Raw genomic sequence first — 17,632 nt, 5'->3', positions numbered from 1 at the left:
AGTTTAATCACACATACCTTAGATACTGATACACTGCAGCATGCACTGTAGTAATCCACCATATCACTGCTATTTAAGCTTGACAAAAAAAAAAATTCTGAGACTTAAAGATGATTGCCAACAAACCTCAATTTTGGAAACTTTGGTATGGTAAAATGGATTCCATTGAACTACACGAGCTGATGCTATAATACATGAAAGGTTGCTGTATAGCACCCATGAGAAAATTATTAAACCTAATGAATATGATCCCTTAATGACCTAATGTTACTGCTTGTAATGTGTCTTTATTCAGTTACAGCACCATCCATTTTCGATTTGAATAAAAACTGGAATTTCCCCCAATTTCCCATTAAACTTTAAACCTTAAATGACAAGGGGGCTCTGAGATATTTTTCTACCACCAACACAACATAGGCTAAATACTACATGCTTTTCACCTCAGTGGCAACACAAGCCATCAGATACCAGCTGGATGGGGGAATTTCCAGCTTTGAGGAAAGGTACAGCGATACACTGAAGAATGGAGCTGAAGCTATGTGGAGACTGCCAAAAGCCAGTGGAGAGTCCTGTTTACAGACGGAGTTCATCCAGCTGTCCGCCTTTCCGAGGAAAAGCTCACACAGCGACAGGGAAGGTTTCTGTCACCTGGGGTACCTTACTTTTACAAGGCTGTCAGGCAAGAGGCTGTCCCCCATTCCTGCTTACATCCCCAGGTGTGACCCACGCTCCGCTTTCCTGTGCAAACACGACAGTGTTTTCACACCAGCTGCATAGCACATAAATTCACAACTCTGTAGGGGGGAGCAGCCACTAAGAACCAGCTAGAGACTACATTAGCTACAAGCCTGAAAAACTTTAATACAATGGGACATTTCGGCAAAAACAGATGTAAGGTGCACGTTTTGCCCTTTCATTTTTTACACTCAATTGATAAAACAGTGCAGTCTGTGCAGATGAAATAAACCACTGCACTGTACTACCCTGTAAGAGAGTTACTGTAAGACAGGCACCTATCTTTGTATTGCCTCAGTGCCGTCAACAACAACGCTGATTCTTGGTGCTGTCAACACAATGCATCAGGCAACTGTAAATTCGGATCAATCATCAGTTGTTAGACACATGCCATGGTTGGTTGGCAAAACAACAATCCACACTGAATCGCTTGCCAAGAGATTCTGCTAGATCTCTGCATTAATGCTCCGGCTTTTACTCAGAGGCGTGCCTCAGCCTCTCTCTTTCATTTTATAACTTCTTACACTTCTTTAAAACTGCAAACAAAGCTGAACAAATAAACAAATCAAAACCAAAATCATTAGCGTGGTCAATACAATTTACATAAATTCCATGTGTTAAGATATTGCGGCCAAGACTTATGTCTGGATCTACTGTATTTCCTGTGAGAAATAGAATTTAGTTGAAACCGTGAAGGCCTACAATGTATCTGGCAGCTATAGGGAATTGTACAAAAATCTGAAAAGTTGGGACAGTTTTGTCTATATGTGCAGAACTGTTACATGGTTCTAACAGAACGGGAACATCTCACTTGGATTTTGATTGTTCAGACCCTAAAATACATTTCAAGAAAGGGGAAAGACAGCACCAATCCCTGCCGTACAGCTGGGAATTCATTTGGCAGTATGAAATTGACAGCGTAAGGGTTCTGGAATGCTCCATTTGGGAATGAAGTCACAAGGTTCCATTCTTTTTCCTTCGCTGTCCCCCTTAATGAAAATCCCAAACATAAACTCTACATTGTCTGGGAGTGTGGAGCCTTTGTTGGTGTGTACTGCTGACTGTCTGGTTCAGAGGAGTCCCAGATCATTTTCATCACGACCGCCCGTCTCCCATTAGGGGGGGGGGTATTAGCCCCATCTTAGTGAGGTCAGACCCAAGCGGAGCAGGCTGGAAGGATGTCATGTTTGTTTCTTAAATGAATGATGCCTTCTTGGCAGACCTTCGGGGGAGGGTAAGATTGTGAACATCTTAAGGGAAAACTTTGACCCGGTCAGTCTTTCACAACAAACAGCCTCAGTGTTTCCATCCCACCCCCTACCCTCCAAAAAAGGGGAACTAGCCCTGATATCAGAGATGATCTGGGATGGTCTTAGTCAAAGACGACTAAGCACATATCTTGAACAATAGAGCCAGAGACGGCACATGAGTCTGTGCGGCCTTAGACAAGATATTGAAAATGGGCCCCGAAATAAATAATTAATAATAAAAATAATAAATAAATAAAAACCCACGTGGGGGCCCATTAACCATGCCAGGGGCCTAGGCATTCACCTATGTGCCTTAATGGACAGGCCAGCACTGAAGAGAGCCTTACACAGCTTTGGAAAGAAACATTAACTGAACAACTGGCCTTCCAGTGATTCCATACTTTTAGATGCAGAACAGAACGTGAAGCTGTTTTACCTGAATGAAAAACAATTAGATTATTGTCAGTATACAGTGAAGAATACTTAAGGTTCCATTCACAATATCACAGTCTCTGTCATCCCACTTAAACAGGGGTGAACCTCCTTAAAAATCTGAGTGTTATGCCAAGTGTAGATTAGTCATGGCATAACTGTTCTTATACCATGCCATAATTCTACAGCTTACTAAAGGAGGTGATGGTCATTTTATAGTGGTCATAGCCACACTGATTTGCTTTTATAATATTGATACGAATATTAATATGAATAAAACATGGAGTGAACTGGCACTGTGCAACCCCTAGCATGGGGTCACATACGTTTGTGGTTAAATTTCGGAAGACAAATTTCACATCACAGAGGATCTGTAATAAAGCAACAACAAATAGAACAAAACCACAGGGAAACTCAATGGGGGATTGGGGGCCTAGGCTGGATGTGACCTACTTTGGAGTTTTGACCCCTGACCTTTGACCTGGGCTCTCCAGGGTCAGTGGAATATAATAAGTAGATAATTGCACGAAGGGTCATTCTAACCAACGGGGGAGTGAGTCAGACATGAAGAAGTTGGGCACATATTTAAGACTGGAGTCTTCCCTTCCAGTCAGCAGCCAGCATACCCTGCCTTGATCCCTATGTTGTGGTGACTTATAATGCACCTACTGTCAGTGCAATCGTGCAAACAGCTGTCCTGTTCCTGAGACAACCAACAGCCGATTCCAGCCACTGTTTCCATCGCCCAGTGTTTAATGAATCCATTAACTACTGGCAGACCCATAAAATAAAGTTAAAAATATATATATAAAACCAGACTGTTCTGAAAGATATTGTGTTGTAATGAAGGGGAGGTACGTTTGGTACCAGGCACAATATCAATCAAACTCCTCCACAGCTTTCTTTCTTCATTCATAATCCTTGCTGTTCATAATGAAATTTATCACCCAGATTGCCAAAAAGGGAAATGCATCAGTCAAGGTGTTCAGAGACATGGTTTTTCAGTAAGCAGTGCAACACTGCTTCACACATTAAATATGGCCTAAACCCTAAAAAGGTGTGCTGTGGTTTAAATTTAAAGACAAACCTTCATTTCCCACAGGCACGATGTTAAAATATGGAGTCCTGGTCAAAGCAACACCTTTCAGCTCCATGATGAGAAAAGACTGCAGGGAAGCAATAACTTCATGAAATAAGATCAATAGCGTTAATATACTTCTAATTATGGTACAGGAAGCAATATTTGTGCAGGCACAAAAAAAAAATTTTCGATGCGCATAATTTTATTTCTGAGCGCTGCGGATGCTGACCCGTGGGCCCGGGGAGCCGTAAAACACAGCGCAGCTCCAATTACAGAGGCCTGCGTTCGCTTAGCGGCCCGACTCTGCTGCCACCTGCATCGCCTCGTCGCGCGACCCCCTGACCCCTGCGGCAGGAGCCACACAGGCACGCTACTATTCGGCTGACCCCTCTTTCACTCAACTTCTGGTTCCAGGCAATAACGGGCCTAATATGGGCGCCTCCTTGCTAGCATTAGCTGGCTGTATGGCTAATTTTCAGGCCCTAACAAGAGAGTGTTTTAGTGCCGGGAGAACATGCAAAGGCTCAGGAGCCAAGCTGGAGGCCCCGGTTTTATGACAGTTGGGTTTAGGGCCTAATTGATGGGGAGTGACGGGGCATCCAAAGGTTTGTTTTCTGAGCGCCACGGCATAATGCAGATGAAATGGCTGGTGAGCCCTTGAAATGAAGAGACGTCCCTGTGGCCTACTTCTCAACCTGGTCCTAAGGCTCCCAGGCTCTTTCAGTGGTGAACTGTGAGTGCAACCTGAGGATCAGTAGCTCTTGCTGTTCTTTCTCAATTGAAACAAGTGCCATTCTGAACTTGAAAGCCAAGTTGTGTTTCAGGAAAAGAGATAACACCTTCGCTGACTGTAAATTCCAGTTACTAACAACATGCCAAGCCCAGTCCTAACAATGGATGATTCATACAAACAATCCATGTTCAAAAGTCCAGGGAGTTAATCTTTAAATGTAACTGTAAATATACATATTGGTACATGCACTATAGGTTGTCAAACCTCTAAGGTGACATATTAATTCCCCGAGTACCTATTATGCTCGTATTATGCACAGCTGTTGCTTCCTTATCATCTATGACATAATCAGGAACTTCCTTAATGGCACCGGGAAATGGAGCAGCCCTTGCTGCTGTAACTCTATACATGGAAACACTTGGTTTTGTTGGGTAAAATGCTTCCTATTCTCCCTGTTCTCCTAATAAACTATTGAATATAAGCAACAGAAGCCAAGGCAGTATGAGCAATAAATCAGATTTTGTCAGCAATGACTATTTTAGTACATTCAAGTTTTTTTTTTTTGATACTTTAAACCACTAAGCTGACATTACAAGTAGTTGTGGTTTTTAATGAAATGGTGTTAACAATGTTATAACCAAACAATGATAGAAAACTAAGCAACTAAAATCTTAGTCACAACTTTACAGCTAATGTTTAAGCATCCACTTCCTGTGTATGGAGTAGGCTGTTGAATCTTTACATACACTTGCACCTAAAAGAGAAAGTCAGGCTTGGGGACTTGCAAACGGCTGCAGACATCTTCAGACTCCACTGCCATGCATATGAATGACACACACTATAAAAGGCCAACTTGTCTGTTATTCCACCACAAGCTTTAGTGCCATTAAGAGTCTCAGGGAGTCTGAGAAGAGTGAGGTCATGTCTACAGGGCGCAGAACAAAAGGGTCAATGTCTTGGTTTAGACGATGCGTGGAAACGGACTGCGATCCACAGAAGGTTCCATCGTTTGCTGCCGTGGTCCACCTGGGTCACAGGAGTCCACATGGGCATTCCTCACACCTAGGCCTCACACCTAGGCAAACAGACTATTGGCCATCCCTGTGCTAGCAGCCTGTGGCCATCTAGGAACAGCAACAGGGGACTCAGCTGCACAGCCACTCAGTCCCTTCTGATGAATATCGCAGCATGTGTGTGCCAATCGTTTGTGCCAACAACGGGTGTGCAATTCAGAGAGAGGATGTGGGAAAAGGCTAAGGCTAAAGGATAAAAGACACCTAGTCCATACTCTAAGATCCTTGACAGATGGACATGTGCTCAGTGAATAAGTAGCGGAGCTTTCCTCACAGCAGGGCATAGTCAGTGCAGCCAGCTCCACCAAAGAGCCACCAGAGAGGGAGGAACAGCGAGGGCGCGGCCAGGACCCGCAGAGTCTTTCAGCCTTCCTCCAAACAGGGTGCACCCGCTGGGTTACTGGAGGTCATCCACTCCTTCTAGGTCATGCTGGTAAAAGCCTGTTTTTTTTTATTTTTTTTAAAACAACTTTCAGGGAGAGCCCAGAAACACTCAGCTGTGCTTGTGCCCTGCACCCCACTCATTCACGGTCAGTTCACAGGAAAAAAAGGAAGCCCTCGAAGAGGGAACGCTTTCCTAGCAACTCCAAAACAATTCAGGATTCACTACTCAAGCACAGAGTGCAAATAGCCCATTACATGCCAGTTTTCCCCAAAATGACTGAGGGAATTTATTTTCAAAGCATCTGTTCAGATTATTCCCGTAGATCTCTGGTTTCCTGGCTAATCAAACCTGCTTTAAACAAAAGCCTTTGAATTGGTCGAAAGCTTTGAATGTAAACACAAGTAGACAGCACACTGAAACCAGAGCTTATCTTAAAGACTGTCACTTAAACTCATTTGAGGAGGCAAGGTATCTTTCAACCATCAACATTTAGCCAATCCATATGGTTGGATTCCTCTGGGTTAATTACATTAGCAATAGAAACACCACAACCCCTTTCAAGAAAGTGCGCCATGTTTTTGTCCAGAACCTTTCAGGGTTGAAACAACAACAAGGCTATGTTACTTCAATAGTATAACTACAATTCAAACAATAACAGTTATTCTACGTACTCAGAGACTATTCCTTCAGATAAAACGCATGCCATAAAATGTGCAGCTTAGGAACAGTAATGAAAAAAGGGGAAATGTTTTCACTGCACCCAAAAGACTATAGAGACATCAAGAAACTTAAAGAAATGAAGTAATGAGGAAAAACGTCTTCCCTAAAAACGATCATTAATATTGCTTTTCTGCTTTCCAAAAAGAGTCCTCTGTAGACACTGCTTTTGTGTCAGACAGAGGGCTCGACAGAGGAAACGGCCCCTCTCTCCAGCCGGGGACTGAGCCTGACAGCCCCGACACGCCCACTGACGGGCTCCGCATGGCGGCCATATTTCACAGCAGGAACTGGGTTAAAACAACAAAGCTGCAGTCAGCTAAGGCTGGGCGCCGGGGACTCCCCGGAGCACTGGGGAGAATGTTTGTTTTCATTCATACATTTCTGCTCATCATAAAATGTCTGGGTGCCGTTTCGATGACCGTTAAGGGCCCCCGCCGAGGAGCACACGCCCAGCCCCCCTGTGATGGAGGGGCTTTTGGGAACGGCTGCAGGGCAGCGGGCCTCCCCCGCTGATGCTCCAGTAAATTATATCGAGGGTTCACTTTTTTTACTCATCTGTTTCTTGTGTAAATCCAATGGTCATATAACGACCACAGAGCACCTCAATGGGCTAGACTTTGTTTGGCTAGAATTGGCAACTGAACTACTCCTGAAATATTTTTCACAAATATTTGGGTCAGTTTTCACTGAACTGTAAGGCTCTATTTTGAACTAGTACTAAGTGCATGTTAAAATTTCCTATTGTATGAAAAGCAGCGCATACAATGATGGTGGGTTGGAATGATAGGATTAGGTTCCATTTAAAACAAATACAACAGCCATCGGTATTAGGTATCATACGATACTCCCCCTTTTTTTCAGCACACTCAGCAAAGTACTCATTTAGTCTTCTAAGTTCCTCTCTGGCTTTTTTCCCTCTGAAAATAGGGGGAAAGGCCAGTTTTTAACTGGCAGTCGCTGCCACGTATTGAGTTCTGGGTGAAGGGTGGGCCGAACCTTATCTAAGTAAGACCTGGTACACTAGCTGGAAGATCGGTTTACAAACACGGTGCGTCGAAGCAGATCCGCTCATGCCGCAGTTCCAACAATCAATTCCTTCTGGCAGCTCCCATCTCGGATACCGCAAAGGCTTTCACATCGAAGAGGGGAGATCGGTCAAACCAGAGGCAGGGGGAAAGATAAAAGACATCTGAACACCTAGATGCATTTAAGGCTTCCCTCTGGTCCTGGCACTCTGAATAACTGAATAATGCATTTCAAATGGAAGTCTGCGCATCTCCTAATGGCAAGTCGAGACCAAATCAATAGTGTCGCGCTGATCCGAGTGGAATACGCAGTAACGCACACGTAGGCCTGTGCCAGATTTGCCTTCAAATGAGCGGTTGCTACAAAATATACGAACAGAATCTCCAATACAAAAATTTCCCTGCGCTGGCACGATGGCTTGATGAGGCCCAAATTGAAACGGCTTTCGCGGTGGGACAAATGCCACACATGTGAATCTCATCTTCTTTTTATTTTCTCTCCCTTTCATGGCTATCCGTTTTTCATAATATTTTCCAGTTCCCCCTATGCCTGGGAGGAAATGAATGTTCAACTCGGTACTGTTCAGACAGACTCCGTGCACCTTAAGCGCAGTGGAAGAATACAGCGACAATGGTTCTAAAACTTTGTGTACAGCAAACGTATTAATGACGGTAAACGCTCGAGGCGTGTGCATGTGCTGCAGGCCCACCCACCGCACAGCTTCACAGGCCTTTTGCATCCACCACTTTGGTATCATGTGTGTTTGTGTGTGAGCGCAAGGGCTTAGTAGCACAAACTTTATCAGTGTATCCAATACAATGCTAGTAGTATCGCAGCGATTTCCCGGATTCAATGACAGAACCATTGATCTGTTTCCAAGAAATCACTGTCTTACAGACGCACAGGCAATACGTCCCTGTCCAGTCTATACTTTTGTTACAACACGCGAAACTGAAGCAAGGAACCCTGCGTTCACGTCTGTTGCTTGTTCTTCAGATAAAATGAGACGTGCAGTTCAGGCTTTTTTTATTGAGTATGTGCCCATTCCTGGAGTCGGGAATGAATAGGCCTACTTGTATTGAATCATCCAAAGCATGTTGGAAAAGAAAAGAAAAAGGCCTACTTGGGAGACTCTCCTTCAAACCCCCACTTTACAGTAACCCCCCAAGCTGATTAACCGACAGAAACACTGAGCACCTGAATTTAGGGGCTTCTTCCAGTGAACGCCTAATAGCCGTTTTCTCGCTGGAAAGAAAAGGCAGTAAAAGCAGCAACATGACGAGGCCGCGAACCAGACCCAGATTACCAGCCGTCATTAGCCAGCTGTTCAGACGCTCGCTCGAACGAAAGGAGCCCGTGCTTTATTCTCCACCCTCGAGTGCGTTAACGCACACCTCTCATTACGTTCTGGGAGGAAACGCGTAAACAGCCCCAATCTCGGGCTGCCAATCAGCAGCCCTGTAATTACCCCTGCAGGACCGCCACCCACCATGGAATCCTACAGCCCTGGAGACCCTTCCCACCGGAACCCCTGCAGTGTGATTTCAATGTGCAGGGCTGTCGCATAAGAAATTATTTTAATTCTGTTTTTCTCATCGAATCACACAAAATCTACGTAACAGAATCACTTTTCTATCCCCAGGCTTGTTAATGCAAATAGTTGTCTCATAATTACATAAATATTGTTCTTTCTTATTAAGGGTAATGTTCTACAAATGTAAATGCAAATGCCACTTTTTATTTATCTTTTTGGTCAGTTTCGAAGTTGACAAGTGTTTATTGCATCCTAAAGTAGGCCTGATGCAACTGAGAGTAAGACATGGGAAGCTATGCCACATCCTACATACAGGCAACCAAGAACAAGCTTAACAAAGTGCACTTATTCACATCTACAACCTGCATCGCCCTGTATTTACAACTTGAATCTAACACCACCTCAGCCAGTCGAAGTAGATTTTTTTCCAATGTCACAGACACCCCTTCACAAAACAAATGCATATGGAGCAGGAGTACCTGTCAATTCAAGAATGCTTGTCATAATGATGACGTGGAAATATAACGCATACAATGCATACAAGTCTGCTTGGAGAAACCAACCTTTACGCTGAAGACAAAGGATGAGTGCTCTTTCCTTACAGGAAAAGTAAAGAAAAAAACATTTTCATCCAGTTGACCAAATGAAGAATTAATTTTCCTATGTACACTGGAGCCATGTTAAGCAGTTAGTAGCTAGTAGTAGTCTGATTATATGAGTAACAAATTGTTAAGCTGTTAAAGTTATTAAAGCATTTTCAATGTCCCAACTGATCACAGATAAAACCTGTACTATTCAAACAGACCTGTGATGTGTATAACATGTTCAAATGATGTAATAAACAACCGACCCCAGAGATTAAAGAGAAAAACTTTTTCCCACAAAAAAGCACTAAAAAGTAATGACATAAGTATAGAGAACATGCCAAATTTACCCACACGTCTCATCTGCACACAACTTACTCTCAATCAATCAGTTGTAAATAGCATTACATTTTCAGGTATTTTTGTTTCCATGGATGCACAACTACAGAAATCATGATTACACACAATTGCCTATTCCCCTGGCGGTTGAAATGAAATCATTTAAAAAGTGACTCATCTTTCCCAAGTCTCTCATACAAAAGCATGACAGGGAAATCTATTCTTGGGCTCCAAATAAAAGCACAAACAAGACCATTTCAAGTAGACTGAAGGACACAAAAGCCCTTCACTTAACAACATTAGCTGAGGGTATTGCTAGAAACATCGATGATAGAACACAGCACTGAAATACAGTAACTAGGTCACCTCTAGGTGCTTGTGAAAAGGATGTGCTGAACTCTCATTCATCTAAGGTGTATCCCCCTGACATGGCAATCCAAGGAGTCACGTCTCCTTAAATGAATGAAATTATACTACAAAAAAATCCACTAAAGCCCAACAAATCATAGCACGCACCAATTATAAACACAGCTGCTTTCCACAGTTGAAGGAATAAATGGAAACACCATTATTCTGTCCAAACTCCCCGAAAGATTATTGGATCCATTATTAACAACTCTGCATATTAACAGAGCGTAGGCAATTAGGAACCCAGCATGGGATTCCCATGGCTTTTTATAACACTTCCATCAGCAAGTGGGAATGTGTGCACCGACACCTTCCACTCATTTCAAAATCATATCACCAAAGCGTCAATCAATAGGCAAAACAGATTATTTTGCTTTTAGTAGAAAGCCAGGCTCTATGCACACCCACCCCAGGTCCATGGCATGCAGGCTGTAGATGTGTACATGGGCTAGCCCTTACAAATAAATACAGCGCTGCACAAACTGATGGCGTGTGTGATCATAACTGGTTCACCATAGTTCACCATCTATAATGATTACAAATAATATTACCAAATAATTCTTAATAGAAATGGCTTGCGGCATAATGAATCATTCCAATGGCAGCATTTTCCATGATGTAAAAACAGTAAGATTCAGCGTTTGCCTTTAATTCACCAGGACAAAACAGATGTGTGCTGAATGGCCTGCTCCAATCTCTGCCTCTTTTGAGCACGGAATACCTGATCTTCAGCACATTTCTTCTGTATAACAAAACATCAACCCTTTATTTCAATTATGTCAAAATGCGGCGGGGTTCCGCTTGACTGAGAAGAGCAGACATGCTGAAGCCATCAGGACCCGTTTAATGAAAACAGAGTGGAAACCGAAAGACTGGAGGAATGGAAAAAACTGTGCACTTCAAGCTGATGACGGACTCCTGACTTCATCCAGAGAGGGAAATCTTAAACATTTCATTCTGCTGGACAAGTAGCCTATTTGGCACTGGACTCCACCATCCTCAATATTGTGTACCTCGCAACATTATGGTCGGAGATAAACACAGATAAATGATATACCATGGAACCATCCCTTCCAGTCAACAGACACTGCACTGGCACGGAGGCCCATCCGAGGCTGTGGGGCTCGTCCATGCACTACAGGGTGGCGCCTTCACCTAATGAGCCACCCAACAACCCTGAGTCAACAGACTTTTCATCTCTTGATTATTTTCATCATTGTTTTTAAGACACATAGTCCATTAGCCTCACATCAGCTTACTTTCTTTATAGTTAAGAAGATGAAGTCTTGTTCACTGTACTCTTCTGGCTAATAAGCATTTCTGACTCCTCCCAGCCACACATGGTTTGAGTTTCTTTGGGCCCAATGGTCCAAAGACAGGAGCAGCAGTTGACCCTAGCTGTCCATGTGTGTCAGACCCAATTAAATGAGCACAGATTGCAGATGGACATCCCAGTGATGGCCCAGCAGGGATATGGAAACGGGACCCAGCTGGAGTCTGCAGAACCTAGGAGCTAACACAGAATCCCTCAGCACACGCCCTAATCCCACCCCGCCTACGCCCCCCAATCCTTCAGCAAACTCTCAGGGATTTACAGCACATGTAGGGACACTTAAGATTTGGAATATGCTCCATCATCGTATTTTAGAATGATTTCTAGAATGAGGGGGAGAGGGGCAGACAATAAATCTGAAAAATTTGGAATCTGCATTTGGAATGGAAAATCAGTCAAAGGACATCGTAATGTGAGTTCTTCCGTTAGTAGTAGACCAACAGGAGGATACAGATGGGAAATGCTGTGATTGTCACGTGTCTGTATGGGGTAACAATCATTTGCCACATTGAAGCAGTTTGAGACCGTACAGCCACCTGTAGTATGATGATGTCGAGCGCTGATAAAGCTCAAATGATGATGCGTTGACATCACAGGGAGTAAAATGTGAGTATGAAGTGTGTGTTTGTTGTGCGAGTATGAGGCCCAAGCTTTCCTTGTTTCATTTGTGTCACGGTGGGAGAACACAGTGTGGGAAAGAGAGGAGTGATGAGCCCAATGCTACGGGTGAGTCCTCACTGATGCCACTGCCTGTGTGATGTAAAATTCACAACAGCTGATCCAGACTGTGGCCCAGGATGCCCATAACATGCATAAGAGATGAGGGCACAGGTATTGAAGCAGGGGAGAGACTAAGCTTGGCCAAGGGAGGGTCTTAAATATCACTGCTCATCAGAAGAAATGTACACACACAAAACCCACGCAACATGGAGAATAGGTCAACAGCCCCCTCCTCAACTTCCTTCTCAATCTGGGCCGGCCCCAGCTGCTGAGTATGGCCCCCTGGCCCCGTCACCCCCACCCCCAGCACAAACTCAATCACCGCCTCCATTTTTATTCCATTTACAGGCCTGAATAGTCATTTCACCCCCGAACATCTGCTAATCACATCCCCACTGGTCGCCAGGCTCCCTTCACTCAATTAACCCTGCTGTAGAGCGGGGGGGAGGGGGCGTTGATTCATTCACTCAGGCTTAGCGAAGCCACAGAACTGGGGGGGGGCGGGGTTACACAGCTCCCTTCAGAACTTCATTAAGCGTTGCGCATGAAGGTGTACTAAGTAATTACTGATTCCCTCAGCTGTGAGCTCCACTGTCAGCCCTGGCTCCCCAGTGTTTGGTCTACCAGCAGACTGCTCAGAGAGACCAGGCCCTCTCTTTCCCTCCATGACTACACGAAAGGAGGGCTACAGCCACATCTTCACTGGAAAAAGTTCATGGTGTATTCTTCAACGCTGTATAAACAAGTCTAAACCCTGTGGTTTAGCAAATACGAAAAATAGAAGACACTGCTCGGAGAAATACTAGAAAATGACTGTTTGCAGGGGGAAATGGAAAGCTGACATTGGAATAAGGCCTGAACATCTGTTTAAGCGTTCATAAAATAAACACAGTTATTTCACACTCTTTGCTCTATGTACGTGTTATTGGCATATACTCACATGTGGGGAAACGGTGATACTGCAACTAACACCAAAACACTTAATATTAGGCTACTTTTAAATGCTCCCAATAAAGACGTTTCCTTCACAGAAGGCAAAAGCCAGCATCATCTTTGTAAATGGAAATATGTTTACATTTGCAAGAACCACAAAGGCCTGCGGAATCCACAGCAAAAGAGCAAACAGAGATATAAAGAGGGGATGCATCTGCAGTGCCAGATTGCCTGGTCAATGTGTGAGGTCTGCACGACTGCTCTACAGGGAGGGGAGAAGGTTAGACTGGACACTGATCTTGAGGAGAGATCTTTCTCAGCCGTTTTTCACAGAAAGAAATTCCCCAGAGCTGCTATTCTGTGCATGTTTTAGTGGTCAGAACATTGTGATACAATGCCACGGCTAATTAGGGACAAGAAAAGGAATCAAAGACACTTTATTAATTCTACCTCAGTTGGTACACACAGGTTTGTAAGTTGGTGAGCTCCAGTATAATTAACTCATATTAAGGCTATTCACTAAAATGTCACTGAAGTGGCCTAGCTTGTAAAATAAAACAAAATGTCAACCCTGAATCCAACGCTGACACACTGACCTGCGTGATCCCTATGTCAATGGGGTCAAGACTGAAAGCTGATAGTTGATTGGAAGGGACTGTTGAAGTTTCAAGCAAAGGTCACAAGACTTTTGACAAAAAACTAAAGCTTGGGTGAAACAGTTGTGCCATGATGCTAAATGTACATAATTTAACGAAGAGTAGAAATAACAAGAGTGCAAATGGATATTCGACAGTATCGACCAGTGTGATTTGAAAACGGTTGTATCGTACAGGCCTGATTTGGAGGGGACTAAAACCAGTGGGGCTTCGGTATAGTCCAGTCTGTAATGAAAACTGGAAAAAATGGCTTTTGCACGCCTTCACGTGCTGTTAAATATCTGTATGAAAGTGAAATGCCATCCCTTCCTCTGCTATCACCGAAGGGAATTCACCTTGACCAGAGTTGGCAAATTACCGGCAATAACAACTGGTCACAAGTGTAATGACTCAAATAATCTTGACAAAATACAGTGCTGACTCCCGAGCTGTGATAATCCCTTTCTTGCCTGATGTAATAAGGCTTATGACAACTTGCAGAGAGGTTTGTTTGGCTTGTAATGGCACTTAATCCAACTGGGATGTGTCAAATATGACCCTGGTGTTTCGGCTTGAGGCTCTAATGAAAGATTCCATGACTCGGAGGTGCATGGGGATGATGTCTTCAGCATTAGACTTAATGGGATGGAGCCAGTATGCAGGGACATACAATTCCCTGTTTGGTTTGGACTAGGAGGCAATGAGAAAGGTTCACACATTATACAAATTCCACTGTAGCTGAGGGATCAAGGGGCTCTTTATTTCATTAAGTTATGAACTAATATAAAGACTGAATGTCATGAACAAGTGATAAGAGTAAATGAAAAAAATTCCATTAGGTTATTATGTCTGGGTCACTGGTTTACCGAGTGCTTATGTAATCTATGTCATTTTATGCATGTAAAAATATGAACTCTGTAAGTTGATCTGGATCTGTTAAGTGAGAAAAACGTTGTGTAAAATAATTAAAAGTTGTTAATTACCAGAGCTAAAAAATAATAATAATCGATTACCTCAGCTGTTAGCTTTGCAGTATTTTGGCAGATCACATCAGCACATCTGTTCCACAGCAATACAAAAAGGACAGGGTGAGACAATGCCTTCAGAATCTGCAGTCTTGCAGTTCTCACTCACTCTCACTGTTTTAGACAAAACCCCATGCTTCATTTTGGTGTAAGGACCATAAAATATCCAAAACACAAGCATGCTTGCCAGGAAAAGTGCAGCTGAGTAAGGACACTCCCTCAGCTGTTTATCTTTAAAGGAAAAAATCACTTCATATGAGAAAAATGTGTTTGCCCTCCATGACAAAGTGGTAACTTTCCATTAGACAATGACATTTTGAATCTCTTTTATGGGAGGATAGAATGGTCTAAATGGGTTTCCTGCTTTTTATGGCTCTACATGCAGGAGATCATCTTACTCAATCACAAAAAGCATGCTGGGCAAATTATTCACCCTGTCCCCCAAGTTATTTAACATGGCTTGAACCTATTTGTTGTGGGTTTGCCATAGCTTTCCCAGTCTTTCTGTCTTGCCAATCTGCTGTTAAAGCTTGGTTAAAATGAGCTTAAGAAATATCTGACTGAGCCATTTTCCACTGTAAGACATGCTAACCAGAGAAAACAACAATCATTTAATCGTCCCAGAGTACTTATGATAACCCTTTCAAAGTCCTTTTTTAAATATCCCAATCACTACAGCAGAATGTATTATTTTCTACACATTCTGAACCAAAAGCACTCTAAATTACATTTTGCCAAATGAATAAATGCTGATGGATCCCCCACAATCCAATGTGTTTTTCTCAGAAAAGCAAGGCAGACCTCAGCAAACTGGGTCTGTGACTACATAAACACACCTAGGCATGGCCTCGCCCAAGGACAATACAGCTGGGAGACCAGACTCTGTGTCATACTGTCAGAATGGGTGATCGCAATGCGGTGTAAATGATTACCCACTGCACTCCCTTATTCTCTCGTCTCGCAGACTGCGTGGCAGTTCCTCACAGATATCACCCATAAGAGCAATGGCGTCCAGCTGGTTCTCTAAGCGGCAATACAACAGTAGGAGTAGCCTACATAGAGACGGTGAAACTTCTATGACGGAAATTTTGTCCTACAGCTTACCACAGGTTCCCAAAAGCTAGACGGCTTTTCAAAAAAATCTGTCCAGGCAAAATGGTTGCATGACTAAGCACGCATCAGTCACTAAGGTTTGAAAGGAGAAAGCAAGACCAAGTGTGCGATGGCAGATGTCTCTAAATGAGCTTTGCGAATTCTGTCGGGGGAGGGGGGATCAAATCAACTGAGCCTCGACCGAGCCTCCCATAACGCGACCTATTTGAGTGAACGAGCACCTGGTGAGGCGAGTCAATGCGTCCTTTCTAAGAACCAATACCTCTCTTCTGCGAGTGGCGAAAAGCTGTGTTGGTTCAGTCGAATCCGTTCCACCAAGTGTTGCGAGTGGTGTGACGGGCCATTTGCCTAAGCAAAGGGAATTGAGTCACGCTTACAAAGGAATTCCTCTGTGGCACCCGCTTTGTGTTTTTTTTTTTGAGAGCGCAGACACCTGCTGTGTCACACTAGAGCGGTGCACGGCTGAAGGTGGTGATTCCACTGTGCATTTGCATATGCAAAACACCAGTGAAGAGAAAGCGGCTATGAAGTGCCTTTGGGAAGGAAGCAGAACCCATATTTGCTTTAAAAACCTATTTTTCTTTCTCTTTTTCTCAAATGTGGAATGTCAGTTCATATTTTTAGGCTGGTCTCCGTCCTCATTGCAACCTTAGTCAGCTCGGTAGAGCACGGTCAAGCTTGCGCTGTCCTCCAAGGAGTACGCCGACAGTTGCTGTGTCTTCTCACTCCACAGTCCAAACTGAGCCACACAGTCAAGGCGTGGCAGCACAATTCACGTCCTTCTGGGGCAAACAGACTCGAGTGTTCACAGGACCACCAGAAGCCCAAAAATGATTTTTTAAATCAATTATTAGCTATTATATTTATTAATTTTGTTCCAGTGTGAAGAAAGAATTCCTGTTAGTTTTATATATGTAACTATATATAATGGCAAAATGATCTAAATATTTACATACATCAGATGGCATGGATGATTCTGTCTGCTGATGATTTGCGACAAGAAAACCATTAACATTCCACACACGCATCAACGCTGATGTTCCATGGGCACTTGAATATACATGAGGCAGCCATGGAGACAGGTCTACCATAACAGGAAGAGGCTCCCCACACATGAAGATCTATTTTAAGTGCCAGTGACAGTGCTGATTAGTCTGTTTATTGTTATAATGGTTTCCCCCTTTGAAATTGTACCTGCAGGTGGCCTAGCGCAGCATCAATCACTCATAATGCGTTTATAAAACCATCAACGCGATTCCTGTTGGTTCCCCCGTAAAATACCGGGCAGGCTTTGGTGTCAGCAACATCCTGGACAGAACGACAAACAAGCTATTTCTGAACTCGAGGGGGGGTTCCCCTTTTACTTCTCCGTCCTCCGTTCCTCCTGGCCCCTGTTCACGCAATTCCAAGAGGTGACGGTGAGAGACATCGGAGGGCAACAGAGGAGCTCACGGTGAAGACGGCCCAAATACAGGTCTCCGGTTCTCTTAATTAAAAGCTAGTCACAATGAACCCCTGGACGTGACAACGTAACGTATCAATTATGAGGAGAATTGCACACGACAGCATGGTT

General features: G+C 43.7%; 1 protein-coding gene across 4 annotated transcripts in view; it reads right to left on the bottom strand.

Annotated features, from left to right (window-relative positions):
• The window catches only part of LOC135239155 (LHFPL tetraspan subfamily member 2a protein-like), a 53,524-nt gene that overhangs the window by 17,576 nt on the left and 18,316 nt on the right, over positions 1 to 17,632 (bottom strand). The window lies entirely within an intron of this gene.

Source organism: Anguilla rostrata, chromosome 14 (genome assembly GCF_018555375.3).
Source record: "Anguilla rostrata isolate EN2019 chromosome 14, ASM1855537v3, whole genome shotgun sequence".
Taxonomy (NCBI): Eukaryota; Metazoa; Chordata; class Actinopteri; order Anguilliformes; family Anguillidae; genus Anguilla; species Anguilla rostrata.
The sequence above is the reverse complement of the archived record's forward strand: the minus strand, read 5'-3'. Positions and strand labels throughout refer to the sequence as shown.